The sequence below is a fragment of the Thermobia domestica genome, chromosome 17, assembly GCF_964235325.1.
Source record: "Thermobia domestica chromosome 17, izTheDome1.hap1.1, whole genome shotgun sequence".
NCBI classification, from domain to species: domain Eukaryota; kingdom Metazoa; phylum Arthropoda; class Insecta; order Zygentoma; family Lepismatidae; genus Thermobia; species Thermobia domestica.
This window is the reverse complement of record NC_137470.1, coordinates 133,994,511-134,020,752: the sequence shown is the minus strand read 5'-3', so window position 1 is coordinate 134,020,752 and position 26,242 is coordinate 133,994,511.

Here is a 26,242-nt window from a genome sequence, read left to right as displayed (position 1 = left end):
AGGCAGTCTAGATGTTTTTCTTTTCTTTCTTTTTAGTAGTCAAGCAGTATATGGAAGTGTAGTAATAACAATACCAATTCTATCACGTTATAACTAAAGTAAGAAGTTTAAAACTTTTTCGATTGTGAGGAGAGAGAAAATTGTAGCTAGATAACGTGACAATGTAACGTGATGATTTTTACCTTCACGTGACAAACAGGGTTGGAAACTAATTCTTTTTATCATGTTTTTCCAGAATTGTTAAAATTACGAATTAAGCTCTGAAACTATTACAAATGAACTAGTAGTAAATAAGGTAAATATGATAATTATTTGGAAACGATAACCAACCCTGTTTTGATGGCGTACTCGAGGGATGTTATTTTTTTAAGTCGTTATAACTTTGTTGTTTATTAACCGATTTTCAAAATTCAAACGACATTCGACAGAGAAAAAAATTGCCATTTTCTGAATGCATTGTGGGTTGCATACCTCTAAGGATACTATTCCGAATTTGTCATATCTCCGTTGTTTATTAACCGATTTTCAAAACTCAAACGACAATCAATAGACAAGTAAATTTCCTATCTATTGAATGTCTTATAAATTGCATAACTCTAAGGATATATTTATAAAAAACTCAAAAAAATCCCTTATTTATACAAGTATCTTTAAAATTCAAATGACATTGTGTTCTGTATATTCAAAGGCCTTAGTTTTTATAGTGTTGATACTATAAAAACACTTATACACTTAAATCATACTTAAAACATACTTAAAATTACAAGTTCGGATACTGATAATGGAATCTTCTGCTAACCTCGTTCTCTATAGGAAACAATGACTTCTCAAACTCTGTCCACTGATCATAATTCAAGCTGAATAGACAGCCGTTAATATCAAAAACAACTTGAACATCGGTTTGCACATTTTTTACAATTACATTAAAGTTGTTAGTAAGTATAAATTTCTTTTGAGGATCCCTTCTATTCACTCCATTTTTTACTTCTGACGACATATTTTTTTTTCATTTTTTGGATTTACATACAGAACCTAACAGTTGGATAATTATCTTTTAAACCAGTGTATTTGATTTTTATTCCATCTTTAACGATCTCATCAATCATTTTATCTGTTAAGTGTTTTGTAAATCTAGGTGGAAGAAATACCTTAAACTCTTCACACTCAACTAAAATACTCTTTCCAAACTTAGTTTTAATCTTTTCCATTTTCACAATCTTATATTCTGTATTTAATTCTAATTCTCTTAATCCAATAACCTGTTTTTGTTCAAGACTTCCAAGCTTATTTAAAAAATCAACGTGTTTTGCCATATTTATTATATAGAATTTTTTCTAATAGTCTCGAATTTCGTTAAGTATGTCATTGATTCTGTTAACAATATCTCTTACATTTTCATCTGTTAATTCACCATTCGTGAGCTTAATTACATTAAGCTCATCTTTAAACCACCCAATTCGATTCACCATATTTTTATAATATTCTTTCTTTGAAGCTATATTAAACCGTGTTGATAGACCAGTGATAACAGCAGAAGCCGAAGCAAATGCAGTTGTAATAATTGAATACACTGTAACAGGAATAAATACATTGATGAACCCTGTAGAAGCTGATAATAGAATTGATAACGTAATAAGAGTAGTATAAACACATTTTATTCTCTTGAACTTCCTTTTGTTTTTCATTAATAACTTCTCAAGCTTTAATATAGTATCTTCAATTAACACTATTAAATTCTCACGTGGAATGTTATCTGGAATAGTCATTTTATTAAATAAGTTTTTATGATATTGTCATAAAAACACTTACAAACTAAACAAATCTAATAAACATATAATTGATTTATATCTTCTCAATTATTTTTTCTTTCTCAACATCATACTCTAAATTTTTCTTACCAATCATAACAACATAGCAAATTGTTTTATCTGGTACATCGCTTCCAAAATTAACAGTCAGTTTCAAATTAGTTCTATCACTTACAGTTACTGATTTATGCTTGCTTGTGTTAATTACGAACATCGGCCTATTTTCTAAAAATTCTTTAGGATAATAAAACATCTCAGTATTTCCAATTGTAGCTCGCTTATATACCGTATACATTTCATAAACTTTCAAATACTTATGTTTTGCAAAATCTAAGTTTAAAGATTCTAATGGGAAAGATTCATTTCTAGAATTACGAAAATGGTTATTCTGAACTTTACAATGATCAAAATAGCTTGAATCTCTTTCTTGATTATCATTTCTATCAGTTTAGAAAAAGGCAATCACAAAATTAGGCATATCAAATTCACTTGAGTTAAATTGTGTGGTTAAATCGAATTCTAAATATTTGCCACTAACTGATTTCTGTAAACATTGATACGTGTTAAATGAAATAGGAATCTTACCTTCTTTTAACATATTAGATCTTAACAAGGTGGCATAGTTAGGTTCATAATTAACAATAGGCATTCTTAACTCCATATTTGTAATCTTAATTTTACCTGGATGTGGTTGATCATTCTCATATGTTCCATCCTGCTTTTTTGTTTTCCAAATAGCAAATGAATTATCATCAGAACCACTTCTTTTAAATGTATATTTCAATCCTTTTTTCCACATAATATCTTTAAAATCTGAACAAAATCCTGGCAAAAGTCTTAGCAAAAACACTATTTCTTCATCTGTTCTTGCCCACGTAATTCCTTCCCATCCACATTCACCATAGTGATTTGCCTCTGGTTTTGAAATCGTACATGTGTTTACAGCTGTTGAAGTTAAACCAGGATAATCTATAATATCTAATATCTGTCCATGCTTACTAATTTGAATTTGAGAAAACAAATGTGGGAAGAAATTATTAATAAGTCTAATATTTTGACCAGTAGTATATTCTCCATCAGGGTCTCTACCCCTAATTTCAAAAGTTACATAAATATCAGCATAATAAGGATGTATGAAGCCATCACCCACGTCAATATCAAACTCAATAGACCTGTTTGGCTTATTTAAATTCTCGATTGTTTTTTGATTAGGTTCAAAGGATTGTAATTCATATGATTCTATCTTATCCATATTTATTATAAAAAATATTTGTAATCGTTTTATGAATTAGCCCATAAAAACTTAAAAATAAATTCTCCAAATATCCTTATTCCTATTCACCTGACTAATAATTTCTGAAAAACTATGCCCATCTGTAAACATTTTTAACACTGTAATGCATAAATGTCCACAAACTACCTCGTTAAAATGTTGTATACGGCTGCTATTGTACTCTATATTATGACCAAGATATTTTACGAGTGTTTTGGGCGGATTACCTCCAAATGAATCAAACACATACTTTCTATTTCCTTTTTTCCAATAACAAATCCAATGCGTTCCTATATTTTTAGACGTATCAAAATTAACAATACCACACTCATTCTTCCTTGGATGTTTAGGCAATTCATCACTCATAAATACACCTCTAAAGTTTCTTATCTTAAGTTTTTTAACAAGTTGTATTAGGTCTAAATTACTTAAAGGTTTAATTTCTTCTTTTTCTTTACTGTTTTGGAGTTTACGTATTTTGAAAGCTTACCACCTTGTTTTTCTTCCATTGCTAAGTTATGTCGCTTTTGTTCCTCTAATTCCATTTTATTCTTTTTTGCATCATCTACAGTCTTAGCAATAGCAGCCGCACCTCCAGCAACAGAACCTAGAGCACCTATTAAAGCTAAAATCGTTGGAATAGTAAATATAAAACCACCATAATGAACTTTATTATCATTTGCCTTTATTTCTTTTTTTTATTTTCTTAAGTTGTGGTATAGAAAGAGTTAGAGACATACATTGTCCTTTACTTAGTTTTGCTTCCTTTTGCTTGAGTTGTTTGTTAAAATGTGATCTATATTTAATTGTTTAAGTTCCTGATTAGGAATCGTAAATGTAAAACCTTTTAACTGCATATTTATTATATAATTAAAAGCTTTTTATGAAAAATTTCCATAAAAAGTACATATAAACCTAAAATCTAAAAAATACTTATAAACCTAAACCAAATCTTACTTATAAACCTAAAAAAATCTTACTTTTGTATTCATCACTAAAGCAGTTCCAAGAGCAGGTAGTTTTTCAGTTATTAAATTAGCATCTTTAGCAAAAACTCTTTCCTAAGCTTTATTTTCTAATTCCTTATCTGCAATATGTCTTGATTCTGTATCTTTATTATCCCTATAGTATATATCATGTTCTTTACAAGCCTCATCTAATGGATTAATACCTTTATCACCTCTTTCTAATCTTTCTTGTAACTTAGTAAAAGGTCCGCAAAATTCATAACCTGGTATATGTAACTCTGGAATTCCTTTCATGTTTAAAATCCTATTCATTAATCCTTTACCATACTTCTCACTATTCCAAAATTTTGGTGGCAGCGTATTCAATATCTTTATCAAATAACCTATACCTTTTGGATCATTAGGTATAAATTGTATGAGTTTAGAATTAATCATATCCATAATACCTACTTTCTCATTATAACAGTTATCATTTCCAGATTTTTCTTCCCCATCAATAACAATCAAGCGATCAATCAGTTTTCTCACATCATCCATCCATATGTATTCTTTTGATAATTCGTTATATACCTTTATTCCTTCTCCAGATTTTGGTGTCTTTTTTGAAGGTGTTGTTGGTTTTATATATTCATCCCAAATAGGCTTGATAATCTCTTTATATTTTTTACTTTTACTAGATTTTTGTTTTCTTGTATTCGGATCATTATTATGAAATGCAACACTAGAATCAATTACTATTTGTTTATATTTTTCTAGATCATCATCATTATAATTTGTTGGATTATGTTTTGTCAATAATTCCCATAAACCTTCTGTTCCTGTATAATGTCGATTATTAATAACTAAATCGTCACCATGAATTTTAACTTCTGCATTTCCTATCATATGTATAATATTCCCATCTTCATCATATGGTTGTATTCCAAAACTTTTATCATCTCTAGTTGCATAATATCTTGAGGCAATCTTACCAAAATGAGTTGTTGCTAAAGATTCTATTCCTTCTACTTTATATTTAATTTGTTTTTCATGTGTTTTATTTCTTCTGTTATAGGCGTATCACTTTCATTTATAGGACTATCATACATAGGCGGTGTTTCTAATAAGCTTGAATCCACTCTTGCACTTTTATGTACAACTGGAACTAACTCTTGAATTAGATTTTTATTTTCTTCTGCTACTTTTGATATATCTTGTCCTAAATCTTTAATTGCATCAATAACAGGCTGATCTTGTTCTTTAAATTTCTCATACTTACTTCGATTACTTTGTTTAATTTCCTTAAATCTTTTAATAAGTTCTTCTTTTAACTTAATATACTTCTTAGCTTTATTAACATCCATTTATTATATAAAGAAAAAATAAAAACATAACATAACATAACATAACATAACATAACATAACATAACATAACATAACATAACATATACGTTTAGTTTACACTTTTAGAAATTCTTTAATTTTATTTCTATATTTACCATTATTCACCTTCCTAGTCATATCTATTGTTAAGAAACCATGTTCTTCACTCCAACACTTGCTACATAATAATTGTAATTTTTCAAACGACATATCAGATGCAACAAATTCATCATAAATATGTTTTAAATTTACATTGTCCTGTCTAAATATACAAAGAAAGTTTAAGTTGTCCCTAATTAATTGTTTTGGTACTTTAGAATATGTTTGTCCAAGATAGAAACAGTTCAAACCCTTATGACGACCTCGAGTAAAATATTCTCTAACGTGATTTTGTTCTTCTAATATGAAATCATCAAATACTACCACAGAATAGTCCTCACATTCATCTAATGGAATAATCTCTTCATTGTTTCCTTTTATTATTGCTACTGTATCTTTAATATTACGTTCAATATCTCGAAAAAGTTGTATTAAGTGTTGGTATTTAGGTTGATTTAAACTTTTAGAATAGATATAAACATTTGCATATTTTAACCAGTTAGGTGCCAACAAAAAATTATCAATCATTAACGTCGTTTTACCACAACCACTAGGCCCAACTATTAAACATCTTATATCATCAGGTAACAACTCACCATTCCTCTTCCTCTTAGCTGTTTCTTCTGTTAACCTTACTTTAATATCCCAAGTATCCATATTAGTTATTTATTATATAATAAATGAAGGTATTTAATTTAAATGGTTATTCATCTGTATTAAACATGTCATTGCATTACCCATTTGAAAACGATTTAGAAGTAGCTGTTGCAGGATTTTACACAACATACTTAACTCCAAACATTACAGAAAAGAACAACAAATTAACATTTTGTAATAGTAACTCAAAATTTACAAAACAACTCATAATTCAGCCTGGTCAATATAGTTTACAAGAATTAGAAGAATATATTAAATCAAAATTTCCATATACCAACGACCCTTTTAAAAATATTCAATTTACTGAGGATAGAAGGAAAAATAAAGTTAAAATATTTAGCCAGCAATGTGATATAACCTTAGATACCATTAATACTGTATTAGGTTTTAGTGAAAAGAATTTGACTGAAAAGATAGAACATGTTGGAGATAAGCCACCAAGGTTTCATCCGTTTGATACTATAAATATTCACTGTGATTTAGCAGAAGGTATGATTTTAAAACACAATGATACAACACACAACGAAACAGACTTAATTGCAACATTTACAACAAATGCAGAGTTTAGAGAACCAATTATATATGAACCTAATGAAAAGATATTTTTCCCAATACATCACAATAAATTTAATAATTTCAAAGTTTCAATTAAAGATGAGAATGGTGATTTGATTGATTTTGGTGGAGCTCGTATAACTGTTTTACTTGCTGTTAAATAACTCAAATTATTATATAATAAATATGGATATTTTTGGTAATGTTAAAAGTAAGGTAAGTGATATTAGTGAAGAGCAGCTGAAACAGTTAAGGAATTTAGATAATGTTGTTAAGAATGAAGAATTTGAAAAATATAAAGGAGAAAATTATTACACACATCAAAATTTAATGAGTCGTACAAATTTTAAATCTGAACTAAATAAAATTTTCACAACAAATTATAGATCATGGATTGATTTTACACAAAAAAGATTAGTTAATATAACTAATGGTATTGATCAACAAGATGCTATTACGTTAAACCAGCTCGAGTCAGTGAAAAGCGATATTAACAACCAATTAGAAAGTGATAGAAACAAATTTGAAGATGTATTAAAATCATTACAAGACACACATATAAAGAAAGATGATATTGAGGTTTTAAAAGGTGAATATATGGAAGAATTTAAAAAGACCAATAATAATGTTACTATTCTATTTAAAGCAAAAGTTCCTGTTTCAGAATTTAATCAATATAAGTCAGAAATATCATCCCAATTAAATACACTTACAACAAAAGAAGATTTCCAAATGATGAAGAAGGAAACTTTTAATCTAATTATGCAAAAAGAAACTATAAATTTATTATGTCGATTGAGAACTAGAAATGTTCCAAATCCAATCTTCAGATTATTTAATTTATCTAATGATTATGAGTTTCTCTACAATTGAAAAATTATGCATATGGAATTAAGTTTGGATAGATACTTTTTAGATATATTTTTGAACAATACTTTAGTGGCAAATTTGCCATTAAACATTAAAAAGGGTGATACAATTATGTTTCAAGCACAAAAAAATTCAGCTATGGTTGAAGGACAATCATTGCAAGTTATTATGTATATAGAAAGAGAACCTTAATAATTTTCTTTTAATAAATAATGATGTATTGTGTTAAGTGTAAGAAATCAACAGGTGCAATGAAAGGTACCATTAGAGTAGAACAAACAAAGAATGGGAGATATGTTAAGAAAGGTATATGTGTTGTATGTGGTACTAATAAATCCCAATTCATTAAAAAGCCTGATTGACTATATGAAGGTGAAGGTATTAGAGAAGATATTATAGAAAAAATTCATAAACCATCTAGAAAGAATTATCCTAGGTTAAGTGTTATTGTTAAAGGTATAGATGACTTATGGCAAGCTGATCTTGTAGAAATGGATAGTGGTGTGTTAAAAGGAATCTTTAAGTTAAATAAAGGTTATAAGTATTTGTTAACGATTATAGATGTATTTTCGAAATATGCATTTGCTGTTCCCATTAAAGATAAGAGTGGTAAGAATGTTACAGAAGCGTTTGAGCCAATATTAAAAATGAGAAAACCTAATAACTTACAAACAGATCAAGGTAAAGAGTTTTACAATAAAGAATTTAAAAAGTTGATGGAGGTAAATAAGATTAATCATTACTCAACCTATAGTGGTAAGAAAGCTTCTGTTGTTGAAAGATTCAATAGAACACTTAAACAGAACATGTGGAAGAAATTCACAACACAAGGAAATTATAAATGGATAGATACATTACCAACACTAATTAAAGAGTATAATCATCAAATTCATAGAACAATTGGTTTAAAACCTATAGAAGTTAACAAGAAAAATGAGCGAAACAATATTAAAGAAAGTGTATCAAAAAGAATATAAACGTTTTAAGCCCAAATACAAATTAGGTGATCATGTTCGTATAAGTAAGTCGAAAGGGCTATTTGAGAAAGGATATACACCTAATTGGTCAACAGAAGTATTTGTTATTAGTGAAGTTATTCCATCTAATCCACCTACCTATAGAATTAAAGATTTAGAAGAAGAGGATGTGCAAGGTAGATTTTATGAACCAGAACTATTAAAGACGAAACATAAAGATGAATACTTGGTAGAAAAGGTGTTGAGAAAGAAAGGTGACAAAGTATATGTTAAATGGCTAGGTTTTGATGATTCGCATAATAGTTGGATAGATAAGAGTAATGTTGTAGTGTAAATATAAATGTTTGTCTTTTATGGTTATTATTACATAAAAGGTTAGTATGAATAGTGAATCATTCAACTTATGTTTAAGCTAAGATGAATGATGATTGTTTTAGTTGTAAGGGGGTACCCAAACTCAATCAACCTTCTAAATAAAATAAAAGAAAAAGTATGATTGTCATGTGGATGGAGAAGATGATGAGATATTTATAAAGGTAAGGGTTATGTAAATATAACTTTTATGATTATTGATCATAAAAGTTTAACATTAATCTACACTAACCTAATTCTTCATAAAAACGTGCTATCAATATCTAGAATAAACCGGGTTATCAATTGCTATTATTATATATAACCGTTCTACACAAAGGACAAGTGTTATTATTTCCTAACCAGGTAACCATACACTCAACACATGTTCGCATGCTGTTTTACACAATTGAGTTTTTGTTTCTTTGCATATTGGACATTCTTCTGAGTTTTCTATTAAGCGTAAACCTGATGAAAGTAACATTAATTTCTTTATCTTTAAGACTATCGCTAACATGTCTATTGAATCTTAAGAATAGAACTATATTGATCTTGTCTTTGATTCTCATTATAAAGCTTTCAGAAAAACTCCTATTCCAACAAGTATATACTATCTCATTTAAATTTAAACCTTTGCTTTCAAACTCGAGAATGAATTTTTCGCTTTTATCATCTAAGCTAACATTTGGCCAATAAACTCTATTTTGGTATTTTCTTACATGTGTTTCATCTAGTTTCGGTGTAATAGCTCGCCAATTGATAAGAGAATTAAATTCGCTCAAGAAGGTTGTTAGTTCTTTTCTTTCAATATGACACTTTTTAGAAACTTCATCCCAACAGAGTTTATCTTTAAAGGTTCTTAGGAATGCAAGTGTGAGCAACTTTGAATGATAAGAGATTATATCCCATTGTAAGTATTCTCTGAATTGTGTACAAAAATTAATAGCTTGTTTCTCTGTATACTTTCTCCAGTTATTTTTTTCAGTGAATGCAGGCCAATCAATCTCTTCTTTAAACTCATTAAGAAAATCTTCCGTCATTTGTCAAGCATATTCATCAGTGTAGTAATACCATCTTATATGTTGTCTTACATGTTCTTTATGTTTTAATACGAATTCTGGTTTTAGATGAGAATATCGCCCATACCTTGAATCAAACTTTGGCTCACACAATTCATCCCAGAAAATCATATCGCCATACTTACTAATAATGCATTCGTGTTGAGTCAGATCTTTTCTTCTTGATAATCTAACCCAATCTATGTGTTCTTTGTGATTTTCAATAAAAGAAAGTGATAGATTATGTTTAAATGTAACTGAATACCAATTTATGTTGTTTCTGAAAGTATGTAGAAAGTTATCGGATAAATCCTTTATTTCTGAAATTTGTCTCCATTCTTCGACATTTCGATTATTAAGCACATCTAAAACTATATTTTTACAAAGTGGATTTTCAAAGTAGTTTACGATATGTTCAGGATTTAATTTTTGAACCATGTCTTTTATAAGTTCAGTTTGTTGTTGTGAACTTGTGGTAGTTGTTCTGTGTTCGTTGATTAAGGTTATTAGTTCTGCTTTTGTAAGCTTTGAATAACCCCGTATACCCTTTTCTTTACATAAGTTTTTCAATTCAGCAACAGTATGTTTAATTAAACTCATAATTACTCTATCGTATATATATATATATAAATTTTAAAAAATAATGATCATTTTTTCTAATTTTCTATATAATAAATATGAAGACGCATTTTGATTTATTACATGATAGACTTAAACTAATTCATCATGATCTTAAACTCATAACAGCACTACTAGAGAAGCAAATACTGTTAAAGGAAAAAGAATTATTAATAATACAACAAAAAATATCTGATTTGGATAGTGATGATGAATATAAATATGGTAGTGATGATCATGACGATGATGAATAAGTTTACAAAAATGATGTAATTTTAATATGTGTATATGTAACTTTGATGGGTTATTCCCATAAAAGTCGTGTTCTAATACAACGCGTAATATGTAGACAATGGCAGGAGTGTACAATGTTAAGTGTTGTATTAGGATATATGGAAGTAAAATAATACAAAAAATGACTAGAAATAATCCGGCGAAGATAAAAATTGAGTAATAGTAAGATTTGCTATATAAAACGATAGAGTAATTATGAGTTTAATTAAACATACTGTTGTTGAATTAAAAAACTTATGTAAAGAAAAGGGAATCAAAAGATATTCCCGATTAAGAAAAGCAGAACTAATAAACCTTCTTAAACAATATGATGATGAACAGATTAGAAATATATTCCCATTTAAAGAAGAAGTATTTGAAAGACCAAAACCGAAAAGACCTAAGCTAAAAGTTAAATTGAAAGAAACATCATTGAAATATAGATTACAGTCATTTAGAATAGAAAACATTGATGGATATAAAGATCCTTTGAAATTATTAAATGCAAGTAGTAGGATTGTTAAAAATAAAATCAAGGACAGTTTTAAACTTTTCAATGTGTTTAAAGTTATTATGTCATTTATTTGTAAATTTAAAAAAGAAAATACGATACAAGAACATAATTTTAAAACTTCAAATGAAATAATACTCGAATTTACAGATTTAGATGACTTTTGTAAAAAAGCTTCATACAAACTCATAAGAGAAATGGAAGAGTTTCAAAGTAAAGGATCTGGATGGATGTTACATTCTATAGACTTTTTAGAATTAAGAATTAATAAGTATGTATCAATGAGAAGTTCCTCTTACATAGAACTTCCATACATGATTAAGAAGAGAAGAGCATGTGTTAATATAAAGAATAATGATCAAAAGTGTTTCTTATACTCAGTCATATCTGCATTATATTCAGTTAAACATGGGCAACATGGAGACAGGGTCTCTACATATAAAAAACATGAAGATAAGTTTAAAGATGTTTTTAAAGATATCCCATTTCCTGTACAAATTACTGATATAGCCAAGTTTGAAAAAAGAACTGATATTTTCATTAGTGTATTTAGTTTTGATGATAACTATTCAATTTTTCCACTTCGAATCGCACAAGAAAAAAAAAAGAAAAACATATTCATCTGTTATATCTTAAAAGTGAAAAGAAAACTCATTATTGTTGGATTAAAGACTTGTGGAAGCTTGTAGGCAGCCAAATAACTAAAGATGGTCATAAAAGATTCCTATGTGAAAGATGTTTAGCTAAGCATTTTAAATCAGAAGAGTTATTAAAAGAGCATGAAAAATACTGTGGATTATATTCAGCTGCAAAAATCGTTTTACCAAAAGAATGGAATAAGGTACTTGAATTTATTAATTATAAACGATCTTTGAGAATTCCATTTACAATTATTGCTGACTTTGAATCACTATTAAAGGAAATTATTACATGCCAACCTGATCCAGAAAGATCTTATTCAAACGCATATCAAGAACATAAACCAAATAGTTTTACATACTATGTCAAAAGCACTTTAGATTCTTATAAAAGCAAACCAGTAGAATATATAGGAGATAATGTATCAGATGTATTTGTAGAAAAATTAAAAGAAGAAGCTATTAAAATTGCAAAGATTTATGATACTTATAAACCTATGAATCACCTTACAGAAGAAGAAAGAAATATATTTGAATCATCTGAAAAATGTCATATTTGTGAAAGAACTTTCGAAGAACTTCCACGCTTATTGGAAAAGAAAATAGAGAGGTTAAATATTTTAACTAGTTATTTAAAAAAGAAAATCGAAGAAGGTTATAAACATCTAGAAGAGGAATTGTATTTGAAAAAAGATGATGATGATATTGATGATATAGATGACATATTAATAAATATAAAAGAGCAAAAGGAGGATATAGAAGTTATACTTGATGAATGTACTCAAGAATTGAAAAAGACTATAAACAATATAAAATCATGTATAACCAAAGTTGCTGATCATGATCATTTAACTGGAAAATTTAGAGGAGCTGCTCATTCTTATTGTAACATAAAATATACAAACCCAAGATTTATTCCTGTGTTCATTCATAACTTATCTGGATACGATACACATCTATTTATAAAAAGTTTAGGAGGCGGAGAATTAGAAGAAAAGATAACTATAATACCTAACACAGAAGAAAAGTATATTACATTCTCAAAAACGATAAAATTCAAGAATAAAGAAAATAAAGAACGATCAATCCAATTAAGATTTGTAGATTCTTTTAGATTTTTATCAAGAAGTCTAGCTGAATTAGCAAAAAATTTAAAACCAGAACAATTTAGAGAAACATTAAAATTCTTTCCTAAAAATATAATTGATTTAGTAAAAAGAAAAGGTATCTATCCATATGATTATGCTGATTCACCTGAAAAACTAGATGAACCTGTTCCACTATCTAGAGACAAGTTTAAGAATAGATTAACAGGAGAAGATATAAGTGACGAGGATTATAACCATCATCTATTAATCTGTAAGATATTCAATTTAAAAACCTTAAGAGAATATACTCAATTCTACAACAAAACAGATGTACTTCAATTAACAGACATTATTGAAAACTTCAGAGATACAGCTCTTAATACATATAAATTAGATCCTGCATGGTATTTCACAAGTCCAGGCTTCTTCTGGGATGCAATGTTAAAGATGACACAACAAAAATTAGAATTGTTAACTGATTATGATAAACTGCTCTTTATAGAAAAAGGTATAAGAGGTGGAATTTCCCAATGTTCAAATAGATATGCAGTAGCTAATAATAAGTATCTAGAAAATTATAATCCTAAAGAGAAAAGTTCTTACATAATGTACATGGATGCAAATAACGAATATGGATGGGCTATGAATCATCATATGCCTTATGGAGAATTCGAATGGAAAAAGGTTATTAATGGTGTAAATGATAAATACTGGATAAATAAAATATTAGAGACAGACGATGAGTCTAATACTGGATATATACTAGAAGTCGATTTAGAGTATCCAAAAGAACTTCATAATAAACATTCAGATTTGCCATTAGCTCCTGAAAATTATATAAACAACAAGAAACTTCCAAAATTATTAACAACACTTTACGATAAAGAATACTATATATTGCATTATCAAAATTTAAAATTCTATGTGTCACAAGGTCTCAAAATTAAAAAGATACATAAAATATTAGAATTTAAACAATCAGGCTGGTTGAAGAAATATATAGAATTAAATACAGAACTTAGATCGCATGCAAGGAATGATTTTGAAAAAGACTTCTATAAACTAGCGAATAATGCAGTATTTGGAAAGACTATGGAAAACATAAGAAAGAGAGTAGATATAAGACTAGCACATAATGTAGAATTAGCAGAGAAACTAGAATTAGCAGAGAAATGTTGTAAAAAGGCAAAAGGAATAAAATCGAATATTGTTAAATCAGAAATAACTTTCAAAGATTACGAAGATTGTGTCTTAAAAGATTATGAATTATATAAAATGCAAAATACTATTAGGAGTAAAAGACATAATGTATATTCAGTAGAAGAAAACAAGCTAGCATTAAGCTCTTACGATGACAAAAGATACATATTAGAAGATGGGATACATACTCTAGCTTGGGGCCATTATTCGATAGATTTAAGGAAAGAAGATTTACTAACAAAGCTAAAAGAACTAATGGATAGCTATATCAAAGGGAGACAAGAAAAAGAAAAGCGAAGAATAGAAAGTTTAAGAAATGTTTAGTTATAAGTTTTAGATGTAAGTTTAGGTGTAAAATTCTTTTATGGTTATATATCATAAAAAGTAGATTGAAGATATATCCTGTATGGGGTCAATGTGGGGAAGATGTAATTTTCGATGTGTATAATTAGATTCTATGCTGGAGGATTTCATATATAAAAAAGCCTGGTTTGAGGAAGTGGCCCCAAACTGGTTTTATGAATACTACTGAGTTGTTTTTCCTAAATCTAATTGTTGAATTTGCCGCTGTGGTAAAACTATTTCGCTCAATTTGACAAATAATATAATAAAATATAATACTTATCCAGCAATGAGCGTGGATTGCAAGGAAAAGCAGTGAACCCTAAAGTACCCCTGTAGCAGGGGCGGATCCAGAACGGACTTCTGGGGGGGGGGCGTGGATTGTAATACTGCTACTTAGCTAGTTTTAAGAGCTCGAAATTTTGGGATGGGTTTTATTTATATATAAAATAAGAAAGCTTCCTCTTCCGTGGGAGGGGAGGGGGGCGATTGCCGCGATCGCTCCCTGGATCCGTGTCTGCCCTATAGCCTCTCCCCGAAATTAAATGCATTGATCTGTTATTTCCAATTCGAAGTCACTTTCGCTTCCATGTTAATGGTGACGGAGTTCTTGTTCTTTGTATCTCTGTACTCAAGAAATAATAATAATAATAATAATAATAATAATAATAATAATAATAATAATAATAATAATAATAATAATAATAATAATAATAATAATAATAATAATAAAGCATCTGAATAATAAAGATATTTTTAACCCTTCTTTAAACTTTCTGTGTATTTCTCTGAATCTGGATATGCTGTTTTATAGTGTATAATGCAAAAAGGCTTCAAACAGCAATCTGGCAAAAATTATTTGTGTAAAAGACACAAACGCCTTATCAGTTGCACTGCAAAGAACTACTAACCAACTGACGTTCTTTCTGTTTGCCTTTAAACACAATGTTACGATTTACAAGGCACAGACAAAAGTAGAGAGCAACGTGAAATTTCACCTAAGGGCACCTTCGTTGCTAAACTGAAGACTAGCACTCTGTCAACATATTGCATAGCTATCAATAAGTCACACTCAAAGGTTCTTTCCAAACGTTTTGGTATAACAGGTTAATCAAACTACGCTGTTGTAGGTAAGGGATGAGACTCTGAATGACCGATAAGTGTTGGAGCTCAGAGCCGTAGCTAGAAATTTCGTTGCCCTGGGCGAAGTAGAATTCGGCGTCCCCCGACACTCACCATACCAAACTTTGACTTTTTCTTTCTGTGCTTTTATTTTTAACATATAAGAGAAACACCTTTTTGTTGTTATGCTACGCTGTTTTTTTTTTTACCAAGCCGCTTAGACAGACCATTGCAACAGCCACAAGCGATCGTTATGTATTCTTTAACAAATAAGAGCCACTCTCAAGAGGCTTATTTTAGACCTGCTGCTAAACTTGCCAAACTACCTTGTACACAAATCCATTTGGAGAATAATTATGAAAAAAGCATGGAGTCGATTCTCCTACGTCAGGACGACCATGTTAGACATGGAGTTGCTGGACGCGAGTGGTAGCGTTGGAAAGGTCCGGGTCCCCTGAGTGCAGTAGTAATGTCAGAAGTCTGGCCCAGGCCACGCAACTCAAGGAATGGGGTCCTGACGTTATGGATTCGGGTCCCTTCTATTCACCTATTAAAGATGAAGTTGTTGGACGGCGTTGGCGGCATTTGAAAGGTTTTGATCCGTTGAGCACAATTGTAATGTCAGAAATCGATCCCTAAAGTTGAACGTCAAGAAACTGGGTCCGGAAGTTTTAGACACGGGTTCTTTCTATTCCCCTTTTAAATATGGGGTTGTTGGACGCGGATGGTAACATCGGAAAGATCCTAGTCGTTTGAAAACAGCGTAATATCCGAAGTCAATTCCTGGCCTCAAAGCGCCAAAAATGAGGTTCCGCATTGGCTCAATATCAATACCTGGTTGCGTAAGATAGAACAACATTTATAGCTGCATGGATGGTTTTACCTCGCGTAATAAAATACTGAGATTGAACCACAGCAAAGGTTTACATCACAACCCAAATGCTTGGGACCGAATCTGATTTCTTACATCACCGCAATGCTCAAGGGACTAAGACCTCTCCAATGTTTAAAGCAAGTTAATGATGATAGAAGAATTGGTTGAATGAAATGTGAGAAGAAGCGGGAGTACCCTGAGAAAAATCACGAATACGATCTTGTCCACAACAAACTTGCTTGACCGGGGATCGAAACAGTAAGGACCCCATGCACGAGAGGAAGCGCTCTACCACTGAGTAACCGCGTCCAATGATTAAAGCAAGTGAATGATAATATAGGAATTGGTGGAATGAGAAGTGGGAAGAAGCGGGAGTACCCTGAGAAAATCCACTAATACGATCTTGTCCACTACAAACTTACTTGACCAGCAATCGAAACAATAAGGACTCCACGCATAAGAGGAAGCGCTTTACCACTGTGCCACCGTGCTCATTGAATAAAGTAAGTCAGTGATTAATAGAGGGACTGGTGGAATGAAAAGTGGGAAGAAGCGGGAGTACCGTGCGGAAACCCACGGATACGATCCTGTCCACTACACAACTTACTTGGCTGGGGTTCGAAAAAAATAGGACCCCACGCACGAGAGGAAGCGCTCTGCTACTGAACCAAGGCGCTCAATGATTACAACAAGTCAAAGATAATAGAAGAATTGGCGGAATGAAAAGTGGCAAAAAGCGGGAGTACCCTGAGAAAACCTACGGATACGATCTTGTCCAACGCAAACTTACTTGGCCGGGGATCGAAACAATAAAGACCACACGCACCAGAGTAAGCGGTTTACCATTGAGCCCCACAACAAGAACGAGAAAATTGGAAGTTACTAGGAAATATTTTAAGAAGCAATATCTTTCAGTGGTAAAGACCACTGCCCGATGATCGTGTTTTAATAACTCCATGAGCAGAAAGGACTAATATGTCCCTCTCCTATATGGTATTTTTTCAAACCATATACTTTATCGGGAATATTATCCTTTATTCGTCACTTCATGAATTGTTTGAGGTTGGAGTGAGCGTAAATGTTTTCATACTTAGGAGTGTGGATATGCAAACCTGCTTACCGTGGGGATTTACTTCTGTGAAATTTGGTCCATGAAGTTATACAAAAACGGTAAAATAAGGAACGTTAACATTCTTACAATGAGAACAGATTTCAATTCCCGGTGGAAGTTAGCGTACGCGCGACTTTATCGTGGGAGACCCGGGTTCGATTCCCGTTGGGAGCTCATGTGTTTCGTATTCCATGTTAATCAGTAGGTCCATGTCTTCTATAGCCACGCTGCTGACCGGGCAGTTAAACTCAAAATCACAATCACCACCACACGGCGGGTGTTTACATGGTTCGTGTTTTACGTTAATCAATATGTCCACGTCATATATGGTCTTGCTGTTGAAAGAGACGTTAAACTCCAAATCAACTCAACTCATTAAGATCAGAGTTCTGAGTTTAATACCAACTTGAAACCATACGTTCAAAATAAAAATTGAAATAAAATGAAATCTTTAAGTTTAACGTCCCATGGTTATGCCGGTTGGGCTAAAGGAGACTGTGATAATGAGAAAGGGGTGAAATGGTGGAATGAAGAAAGTGGGAGGAAACGGGAGAACCCCGAGAAAACCCACCAGCACGGCGTTGGTTCACCACAAAGTCCAAACGGCGCGAGCTGGGATCTAATTAGGGACCCGAAGCACCGGAGGTGAACGCTCTACCACTGAGCCACCGCGCCCCCCAAAATGAAAATTATTCATGCTTCTGATACCTATATATATGAAGAGAGAGAGAGAGAGAGAGAGAGAGAGAGAGAGAGAATAAATATGGTTGTATTTTTCATAGGGCCGAAGTGGCTTAGTGGTAGTGAGTTCACCTCTGGTGCATGGGATCCTTGGTTCGATCCCAGCTCTCACAAAGTCAGATTTGTGGTGAAGAAACACCGTGTGAGTACGTTTCTTCAGGATTCTCCTGTTTCCTCCTACCTACATCGTTGCACAATTTTCGTTCACTTCTCATCATCACCGTCTCCTTTACCTAGTCGACATAAGCATGGGACGTCAAACTTAATTGAATTTCATTTCATTGAAAAAATTACTATAATTCATAATCTGCATCTTTATAAAGCAACTTTAACAATTATATGGATGTATAATGCTTAAAATTGAATTAAATCGCAATTGCAGTAATCTGCAATATTTTAGGTTCCTCATTTATTTACATCAAATGTTTAGTTGTTTGATACTTTATAGCAAGAATATTAACTGCTATATAAGACACAATTATATACCTGTGGCGTGGAAGACCCTGGTTTGATTCCCAACGGAAGCTCATGCTTTTCGGTTTCTATGTTAATCAGTAGGTCCCGTCTCATATAGCCTCGCTGCTGAAAAAGGCGCTAAACTCAAAATCAACTCAACTCAATAATTATCTATACATTGAATTTAATAATAAGGAGGGAGGCCGAATAAAGAGGGAGACCTTAAAATTTAAAACGTAGGGTCAGTGTGAGTCAGAGAGGTCATGGTGGGTGGTGTGTCACAGTGAGTCACGTCCTGTTGACCCACGACCCACTGACCCACTGACCTACTTACAAATCTTGACCCAATTGACTCACTCCATCTGTGGACTGTACACACAGATAAAGCAGACATATATGTAATCTGACCTTACCTGGCCTTCACTAATTTAAGATAATCTACAAAAACTGAAAGAAAGCAATTTCAAACGCAAAAATATAGAAATGTATTTTCGACGGAACAGAAAAAACGTAACAGCCCAGATTTGAACCCGGATTTCTCCACTCAGCAAGCAGACGTCTTACCGACTTACCCACGGCATATCTTCCGACTTCTGGTTTTGAAACTTTATTTACATTGCGTGTGTTACGTAACAACGTTACGAGATGTCCTTATTGTTGTGTTAACACGCGTTCCGTAAATTTACGAAGTCGCTTTTTTAATCCTCAATCAATCCGACACACACACACACACACACACACACATATATATATATATATATATATATATATATATATATATATATACATATAGATAGATAGATAGATAGATAGATAGATAGATAGATAGATATGTTGGTTCACCAGTAAGCTCCCAAGAGTACAGATTAATTCATTCTTGTTGTTGTTGTGTTTGAGTTTAACGTCCCGTTCAGCAGCGAGGCTATATGAGACGTGGACCTACTGATTAACGTGGAATCCGAACCACATGAGCTCCCGCCGGGAATCGAACCCGGATCTCCCACGCCAAAGGCGCGTACGCTAACCGCTTAGCCATGGAGGAGCTCTAATTCATTCTTGATTTTAATCTACAGAACAAATGCTTTTTATGAAAGCAAGGGGAATACTACCAATAGATGGCTAACTGAGGTAAATAAAATTTAAACTTTAAATGGAATTGGGGTGCCTCACCGACAATGGCTGATTTAACACGTTTGATAACTGCGCGGGTAATAGCTTATTTATAGATAGAGCCTGTGTAGTTAAGTGGATACCGCGTGAAACTGTCATTCTAAGGGTCTGGGGTTCGAGTCTCGGCCTAGACTGAGTTAAAATTTTTTCAAGGAATTCAACACTATAAATGACGTTCGCGTTTGATACTGAAAGAGATTTATCCTATGAAGGGAGAAAAACCAAGACGGGGGCAGGGGGGAAAGACGGACACTGTTTATCCTTAAGTGTTAATATTTAATTTATTCCCATGTCTTTTGCTCTTTCCTTTCCTTCTTTTCTCATTTTGTTTAGCTTTCCGTACTTTTTCGGTTTCTGCATGAAGCGTATTATTCTTTGCGTTTTCTTTGCATTAATTCCTATCTCTTTGAACTTAATGTGAATGGAATTTCTGCAGATTTATCTCGTGATTGTTTCTCCAAATGATGCTCTCAGATAGTAATACTTTTTCCTCCAAATGGAGGAATATCCTGGCAGGTTATGTTTTCGGGCACGTATTTTCTGTCATGTTGGTTGTCCAACTATCAGACATCGAGTGAAACTATTCTGCTACTGGAAAAAGCTATCATTTCTTATGTATCCAACCTCCATTTTCTACTGTCGCTGACTGTACATGTACTGCATGTACAGTAGACCCCCTATATGATTTTGATTAAAGAATGTAATTCTAAATTTGACCTAAGTTTTTACCAGTAAATACGTTTTTAAGTGCAATACATACAGTAATGCCGTTTTATTACGTATTTACACTGAATCTAACCGTCCCCACGTCTTTTACAAAATATCCACTTGTTCAACATTTCCGGTAGTTCAACACATTGCTGGTCTCATAGGTATTGAACTACCGAGCATGCCCTGTACTGTATTTTTATTTACAAGTATAACTCTACAATGATAATGGCCAAAAGGAGTTAGCCATCTTGTAACTAATAAACAATAAGATCAAGTAATGACGATCACAGACTCAAACTCTATCATTGGGGACCACGGTGGCTTAGTAGTAGAGCGTTCACTTCTTGTGCATGGGGTCCCTGGTTCGATCCCAGCAAGGGCCAAGTGAGCTATGTGGTGGACAAACACCGACTGTGTGTAGATTTTCTCGGGGTTCTTCTGTTTTCTCCCACTTTCTTCATTCCATCATTTCCTTCATTTCTCGTAATCACCGTCTCCTTTGACGTTGCCGGCATAATCGTAGGACGTAAAACTCAAAGATTTCATTTTACTTCATTTCAAAATCTATCATAACATTTTTCAGTATTATTATCAGTTGGTACTGACCAATCACCAAGTTAACTATTATATTCTTTATGTTTGCTTTCCAACAGAACACAATACTTTGTTTGTTAACATTAAGATAGATGATAAAGATGGAGGTAAAACAACCCTAAATCTCTCTCCACCTTGTCACTTTAAAATACCCTTCTGTTCCACAGAAAGCAAATGTTGTGCTTAGGCTTTGTTGCTCGACTAGTGGAACGATGTATTTGCAGTGCTCGCAGTCATTTAAGTAAAGCTTACTTCTAATGTTCAAGGCAGATCAGACACACACACAAACACACAACCATAAAACAGTGCGTGCAAGCGTACGTTACTCATTGTAATGGAATGATAACAAATTCAAATACTATTCTTCTATACAAAGAGAACATTACATTAAACGGATGGAATTTAACATCCTTTTACAGCAATAAAGCAAAATAAATCTTGTCTTTATAGTGGAATCAGTAATGTCAACCTATGGAAAAAAAAAATCCTATTTTCCTGGATTTTAGACATTACAGAGTTCGAAAAGGGATAAAGGAAATTTTCGTCGCGTTAGTAACATATATGGAATCTTTTTTGAATCTATATTTCATCGCCAGCAAAAAAAATCTCTATGGACAGGAAGTAGACCAATGAACCTTCAATAATCTTGAAATCAAAACTCCATGTGAAATTTTGATACCAGAAAATACACGCATGCTAGTGAAAAAGTAACTTATAATTAAATAAAAAGAAACGAAAATCGTACTTTGATGTTTAAAAAAATAATGAAAAAAAGTAAAATATGAAATGAAAATCAACCAACTTGGAAAACGTTCACAAAATAGACGGAGAATAAAGTTCTAATAGTATATATCATGTTCATTAGAACTCAAATACCAAATTCTGACAACAAAATGTTTCCGTTATACCACTTAAGTCATATTTTTAAAATTTACAGGAAACACCAAAAACTTCAATGACTAAGGTGGACTTTGCAAAAAAAAAAAAATTGAGCCATTACACCAGTGAGACTTGAGTGAGTTTTGCAGTTTGTTCAAGATTAATATGTGCATCTCACCCACAATATCATAATAACATAAAAAGTTTAAAATTGAGAAAAACTGACTTAAGTGGTATTTGGAAAAGAGCTCTTCATTTGATAAACGCGGAAGATCGACGTCTGCAGATAATTCACTGATGTAGTATTGAAGAAAGAGAATGACATAGAATTATTTTTCATACATACATACAAACACACACACACACACACACACACACACACATATATATATATATATATATATATATATATATATATATATATATATATATATATATATATATACAGGGCGTCTATAAAGTCTGACCCCAGGTTATTTATTCGAAAACGGTTGGGTAGATGGAAAAATCAGTCAACACGTATCCGACAGCCGAAATGTGTTGTTCGCTTTTGACATCTGATTCACTGTTTCAGATTGCCAGGGGTGGCCACACAATCTGCAATGCATATTGTGTTGACATTTTGACCCACTGCCATTTTGCACAGGGTTCGTGTTGGGACTCGGGACTGGTACCATCTCCTTTCTTTTAACAATACCTTTCCAACGATATACTACTTGACCCCCCTTGCTATTCGAAAATTTTGAGTTGGAGCCTATTTGGGACCCCCAGGGGACCCTGGAGCAACACTTTTGCACTCAAATCGTGTGCCTCTAAAAAAAATTGGATACGTGTTTCTGATTTTTCCATCTACCCAACCGTTTCCGAATAAATAACCCGGGATCAGACTTTATAGACACTCGATATATATATATACTGTAATTAGAAAAAATGGAATTAAAGTTTTACGTCCCATGTTTATGTCGGCTAGGCTAAAAGAGACGGTGATGATGAGAAATGAATGAAATAGTGAAATGAAGAAAGTGGGAGGAAAGGGGAGAACATCAAATGAAAATGAAATGAAATCTTTAAGTTTAACGTCCCACGAGGGAGAACACCAAGAAAACTCACGCACACAGTACTATATTTAGAGTAACATGAGAAGTTCAAGACCAAAATGGGAATTTCTGTTTCTCCAGATGGGATTTTATAACGTTTCAGGTTGGCAAGCCAATGTCCGTGGATTTAACTACCCACATCTGATTCAAAACAAAGAACTGTTTCGGAATATCATGTAAATAGTAAGCATTAGAAAATGTTTAATTATTATTTTCAAACAGTAGACTACTTTCAATAAGAAAGATGATTGACTTCCGTATGCATACATACATACAGGGTTGGAAGCAAGTCCCGGAACAGTCCAATCTCGGGAAATATACAGATCAGCAAAACATCCAAAAACACATGTTAAATAGTTTTGGAAAAGCTATCCAGCGATAACAAACTCAACTCCCAAACCCTCATTTCCTTCGGGAGTACGGTGGTAAGTTCAAAATTTTAAATGAGAACTCTCATTTCTTCTTGCACATTTGGATTCTCCAGAAATAGGGACAGTGATCTGACCCAGAATTGAAAACAGTGTCTACTTAGTTGGTGCTTGAATCGACACACAGACACACACACACACACAGACAGAGAGACAAACAATAGGGATACCAAAACGTTATGAAAATTCAATTGTTTTGCAAACTAGCCTTATGAAGTGGGTCTTAGTAAAAGGGTTATTGGGTTAGAGTTCATAGGATTATTTACGACAAAACAAACCATTTTTGTTGCAATTCGTATTTTCTTGCAAGTTGATAAATAATTTATAATTTATAATTATGGATAAATACATTACTTTTATCGAAGATAAAACGTATGAATTCATTATTTGGCTACAAAAAATACACATAAAAAGGTTAGTCTGCGTGAGGACCTCTAAATCCGCAGTCCATTACACTAACCGTATGGTCAGAGTACAAGCCACAAAAGCATTACCAATGCATTTAGGCCAGTAATGGCGAATGAACGCAGCACCGTTCGCCGTTGATTTACCAAATTCCATTCCTGTATTATAGCATTGCAAAATAAGCTTCATTGGCATCTATCAACATCATATTTGGATACACTCTTCAAGAAAACAGTGGAAGCAGACCCCTCGGAAAAGAGTTCTTGTTCGGTGAGTTCGGCATACACCATACCTATGTCATTTGGCAGCTCCGTAGAATTGCAGACAAGTTACGCATACACTATACCACTACCATTCGGCTGCTCCATACCATTACAGACGAGTTAGACGTACACTATATCATTGTAGTTTGGTGGCTCCAATGCCATTGCAGACGAGATAGGCATACACTTTACCACTGTCATTTGGCAGCTTCATGCCATTAGAGATGAGTTAGGCATACCCCATATTGTTGTCGTTAGGTTGCTTCATATCATTGTAGACGAGTTAAGTATACCCCATATCATTCTCGTTAGGCGCCTCCATGTCACTGCAGACGAGTTAGCCATACACCATATTACTGTCGTTTGGCGGTGCCACGCCATTACAGACGAGTTAGGCATACATCACATCACTGTTGTCTGGTGGCTACATGCCATTGCAGACGAGTTAGGCATACACCATACCTATGTCATTTAGGAAATCCATGCAATTGGACACATGGTTGCCAGATGCATTGATATCAGGCAACAAGAATCGATGTGGAGGTGTGCAGTTTTCTGAGTGTACCGTACGGAATAACCGGAAAGTTTCTTGCATCGGAATATCATTTCAGATGAAAAATTGATCAGCCATAACAATCGTAAGCGGTCAGGAAAATAGTTGGAAGGTGATTAACTTCCTGGCAGAACGGTTTCCTAAACACTTTTCCACTCAAAGAAGGTGTTTCTGGTATTGGGGTCTATGGTAGGAGTGATCCATCATGTCATTAGATATTTTTGTTGTTTCAATCCTATCAGAAAATATAGGCGATTAGTTCAGACCTAATTAGAGAAATATTCTTGTCAGTAATTTTAGGTAATGTTCACGTAACAACATAGGAATTCCAATAAATTGTTTGCTGTGTAATGCAATTTCAAGCTATGTATACATTACTCAATCAATTTACGGTGGCTCAGTGGTAGAGCTTTCGCCTCTGGTGCACGGTGTCCCGGGTTCAAACACTGCTCCCGCCAAGTGAACTTTGTGGTGGACAAACACCGTGTGCGTGGGTTTACTTGGGGTTCTCCCGTTTCCTTCCACTTTCTTCATTGCACCATTTCATTCATTCCTCATCATCATTTAGCCGGCGTAACAGTGAGATGTAAAGTTAAAAAATTTCGTTTAATTTCATTCAATTAATTTACCCTTTAAACTGAGTTATTCCTTACAACCTACCTGAAATCTACTTGTCGATTTCTGTTGATTCAAATAATCACCTACTCAAGCTGATGGAAAACGGAATTTTTCTCTCAAATAATTCCTCTGAGAGAGAGAGAAAGAGAGAGAGAGAGAGAGAGAGAGAGGTGTTGAATCCTGTCTCATGTATATATTGCATGTATTTATATTGGTCCTAGGTCAAAACCGCGCAAACAACAATAGTGATGAGCGAAAACAGCGTATGCAATTATAGCGTGGACCAAAACCGCGCATTCCCAAAACCACGCACAGACAAAAACAGCGTATAGACAAAAACCGCGCATGCACAAAAACTGTGCAAGCAAATACAGCGTGGACCAAAACCATAGATGACCATTTTGCACTGGGCTTGCTCGCGCTCTAGATCACTTCTTTCAACTGCACTGGCTATCACTCGGACTCGCTATCACTTACCTCAATTGGGCTCGCGCTCGCGATCACTTACCTTGACAGTTCTCGCGATAACTTGGGCTCGCGCTCACCTCTCTCGACTAGGATCGCAATCACTT